We start from the raw sequence: 4,744 nt of genomic DNA, 5'->3' as shown, positions 1-4,744 counted from the left end.
CCGAGGTATGTGTATGGCTGTGCCCAAAACGTGGCACTGGTGCCCTGTCCGGTCATAAATTACGTGCTTTAATTCATGGTATTAAACGTAGCTGTGGCGAGGGTCATCTCGGCCCTCAGCCTCCTCACTCTGTAAAGTGTTACTTGCCCTTGGTTTTGGATCGTCTTTTCCTGCTGTCCTTTGACTCCACGCTGAGGACACGAGGTAGAAACTAAACCCAATCCTCTTGGGCTTGACACAGGGCTCGGGATTGAAGGCTGCTGCTTTGGAAACATCATCGGTCAGAAGGAGAGTACTTGGAAGAAGAACAAACTACTCCTCCGTTTGAACAAACATCCTCAGTTGTGAACTGAAGTGAGCAATTAAATAAATAGAAGATAAACACTCACTGTCTGATGCAGCTGACTGAAAAACAGCTCTTAAGCCACCTCTACCAAAGCTTTTACAAGACTAACTTCAGCATAATTCTGCGCTGAGAGATCACACTGGAGTGGAACAATTGATCTGTTCTAAGGTTATTTTTAAATTTTTTTCAGTTTTCAGTTCAGCTATCTGACTATGTATCTTCAATCAAAGTACATAATGCTAGGTCCTCATAGCTGTTTCTGTGACATTCAGTACTGCCACCACAAAGCACATCACAGTTATTATGGAAAATTAAACACTTCAGCTGAATAAGATGAGCATTCATCTTATCATCCTTGGTATCAAGAGTAAAAAATGAGAGCTCATAACTATTTTGAAAGAGTCACATCAGAAATCTTTAATTATGAACCCAGATCTCTTAACAGTTTTTGCCTCTTAACAGCATCATCTTGCCTTTCTATAGACAAAAAGCCCCATGATTCTGAAAAATGATTCCTCAGGTTCAATTCTGCTCTCAGTTTGCAATCCTGTAAATACAGCAGGGCACAGAGATAACTAACTGTTGGGTTAAGTCTCATCTACATGGCTGAGACTGGCGTCAAGCCTGAGTGCATCCTGCATAACAAATTCCTTAATACATGCCTTTCTTCTTTCGCTGCTTTTTTGACTGTCCAATGCTATTAGAAGGGTGAAAAAAGAGGAGAGTGTGGTCAGGCATGCACTGCCTGCTGCAGCTCTGCTAAATACTGAGTTGCAGTCTGCACTCAGAATATGAATAAGCAAAGAATTGTGCTTACCCAGGCTCTTAGACATGGAGGTTTTATTCTTTATACGTATTCTCTTAATAAAAATCACTAGCTGTGGTTTTTCATATTAAAAATAACAATCTGTAAGGATTTAAAAATTCCGTTTTCATGATTGGCCTCAGAAATACCTTCTGGCTAATGTTGACTCGAAACAAATAACCCCTGGAATAAGAATGATTTCCTTGTATTAACATATGTCCAAATACCCATGTATTTTTTATAAGAAGAATTAAGAAGCAGCACAGTTTTATGCAAAAATACATCTGCATGTTTAAATACAATTAGGTATTCTTATTTTACCTTCCCTAGAGGCACTTTTGCTGACTTCTTTTCAGTTTGCAGAACATTTTCTCTCTTGTAAACACTCTTATGTTCCACAAAAGATGCCAGTTCTATGAGAAAAAGAACTGCAAAGGAAGTGAGTGAAACAGTATTATCAATTCTGTACTGTGTTCAATTGTGTCAGGTTTGGCTGCAAAATAATTAGTCTTTCTGGTTTTTGTTTGTTTGGGATTTTTTAAAGATTTTAAGTGCTGTAAGACTTCGTAGCTGTTGAAATATGATGCAAGGATCACTGGTGAGCCAATTCTTCAAGACCATGTTAATGAAAGAGCACAAGATTTAGTTCTCTTTTCAGTTCCTTGATTATTAAAAAAAGAAAAAAAAAAAAAAAGGAATTCCAGTATGTAGGGGTTTAAGCATTATAGTAAATTTGTAAGCAATCAGCTGTTGGCTGCTGTGATCATTAATGTTGCCATGAAGTAAGTTATGTATTTATACACATTTAGGGAAGTAAGACTGATGTCAAATTCTATTGAGAGATATTTGTTTAATAAATTAACTGCAGTGAAAATGGGCATTTCTTGCTCTACTGCACACTCCTGGATACACTGATCCATTGATAGTTCCCCAGACCTTTGGCTGCTGATGCGGGTGATTGCCTCTGCCCCATTTCTGGAACCTCTCCTATCATCTACTGACACATCATTCCTTACTTCTTTGTCTTTTCCACTTCCCTTACTTCAGTTCTTATTGATTTTTGAGACATCAAGGAAAAAGCCTTTTGATCAGTTCTGTCCTTGTAAAACAACCTCTCTCAGGTGCTCACTTGCCACAGTGCAGAACTTGGTCTTTGTCTCTACAAATCCATTTCCCACATCACTGCTGAACTGAACTGAGCCGCAACCCTTCAGTGCCCTCAAGGCATCCAGAGAGTTCAGCAACGACTCCAGGACGAAGGCTGGGAAGAGCGTGATTCCCAACAGGGTCAGATATGCCCCAGGTCTTCCCACAGCTTTCTCCACTACTCCTCACTCCTAAATTGAGAAACTCTAGTTTCCAGGGTGAGCAAATGACAGAGGACAGGAGGGAGAGTTGAATGATCCTGTGCTAGCAGATCTTTCTGTGTCTACAACATGTTATCAAGGCAGCATGAAAACTGCAGGGATCCCATGTCTTGTGAGCTTAGGAGTAGACTGAAGGCAGAAGGATTTCATCCCCATCATTCATGTGCTTGTGTCTTTGCTGAAACGGGAACTGATGTGCTCCCTAGGGAGATTAATTTATCCAGAATGTAATTTCCTACTAGAATACTGTTTCACTGAAATATTTTGATGAAAATAAAACCTATGTTGCAGAAATTTTCTGGAGCACAGAACAGATTTACCTATCGCAGTCATCAGTAGCTTGCAGCAAAAGGTTTTGAGGTTACCTCCTAGTCACAGTCTACAAAAAGACCATTTATCTTGACATGTGCCCCCACTTTTTTTGACCAAAGTGGTATTTTGTTAACAGAAATACAGCTTCAAATAACATACTTTGGCAAAAAAAATAGTGGGACTATTCAATATCTTTGTTTACATGTATATACAAGAAATGAGGAAATGAACTTCTAACTTTCTGTATCCAAAATGTGGATCCTTATGTAAGATCCAGGAATAGGAACCTGTCTGATTAGGAGAGCAGTTTAGGATATTTTTGGAAAAAGGGGCAAATCTGTTCTCATTTCTATTAATCATCATCATCACAAAAAAGTACACTTTTCAGAACAGTTTTACAAGGTGGTTGAGCATTTATAAAGGTGAAAAATTATTAGGAAGCTTCTCAAAAGAGGCATTAATATTCTATCTAAACATTAATATTCTCTCTAAAGTATTTTTAATCCTAGATTGAAAAAAAAATATTTTGAATATACTGTTGTAAGAGTTTTCAAACAGCTCTACTTGCTAAGAATTCCACAGCAAAGGCTGCACAAGACTTATATTTCTAGATGGAGCTTTAAATCATAGATCTGTGATGAGAAGTGGATCTAAACAAACTAATGTGAAGAGGGTAATACACTGACTTCAGACACAAGATTTTGATGAGAATTTAACTTAGCAATTTCCTAGCTAAACCATTACTCTGTTGGCAGCAGATGCAGTTTGCTGTACACAGTGATGTTTTCTATAACATTAATTTGAACTCACATTATATGTCTGTTACTTAAAATCTTTTTACAGTGAAGGTCAGCTTTATCTGAAGCAGCAGTGGCAGCAATTAGAATACCTAACTCTCCCATCTATCTTACAGCAACATCAACAATATGTGTTTTGTAAGTTGCATTATAGACAATAAATTATGTTTTTAATTTCAATTCCCTAAAAAAAAATAAAAAAAAAAAAAAGAAAGGAAAAGTATGTTTACATAGGAAATTACTTCTATTTAGCCCTTATATTACCTGGGCATGCTTTATATAGGCTAGGCACAGATTCAGATCTGAGCATACCTGCATCTTAGTAGCTTGGTATACGTGTGCAGAGTCACGTTATGTGAGTGCCTGGTGGCCAAGCCAGCTCCACCCTGGTCCCGTGTCCCAGCCTGCCCTTTGTTGTCCCAGGGAAGTGTCTGATACCCTGGGCTGATCTGGCTGCCATGGCTGGGTGGTCCTGGCTGCCAGGCCCTGCTCTGACTTCCCAGGCAGCCCCTGCAAGTTCTGGCTCCCCAGCCCCTCGAGATTGTCATTGTAATACTGATACAAAAACCATGGATTGGGATTTGACCTGAGCTGCAGAGATTCAGGTGATGAGAAATTATAAGTTAAATTGTATTATAAATTCCCTACCGTGCTAGTTACAGATTGTACTATGTTGACTCTGCTTGTAGAAATCCTGTGCCATTCTAATAATAAATTCTCTTCTGTATCAATCATAACATCCTGTTAAGAAAACAAAGTTTGAATTGTACCTATGGTTTAGTGCTATCCTCACTCTGCCAATATCCCCAAGAGAACCCATCTGTGCTGGGTGACAGTGTCACTCGGATAACCCTGACATGTCTATTAACCGAGAACCTCTTGGAGCAACAGGGAACTTTTTAGCAAGTGTGTGAAAAGGGCTGGATGTAGTATTTAGGAAATTGAAAGAGATGGTATTCTGGACAGTTGGGCTCTGGATGCTGAGAAAGTTCTGCATTGCACACCCTGGCTACCTTGCTCAAAGGAATATTACTAAATTAAAACTTCTGCTTGCAAATTAACTTACTGTTTTGTTAGTGGGTTTTGAAAGAGATTAATTGAAAATGCTCGGGCTGAA

The sequence above is a fragment of the Vidua macroura genome, chromosome Z (assembly GCF_024509145.1).
Source record: "Vidua macroura isolate BioBank_ID:100142 chromosome Z, ASM2450914v1, whole genome shotgun sequence".
NCBI lineage: Eukaryota > Metazoa > Chordata > Aves > Passeriformes > Viduidae > Vidua > Vidua macroura.
The sequence above is the reverse complement of the archived record's forward strand: the minus strand, read 5'-3'. Positions refer to the sequence as shown.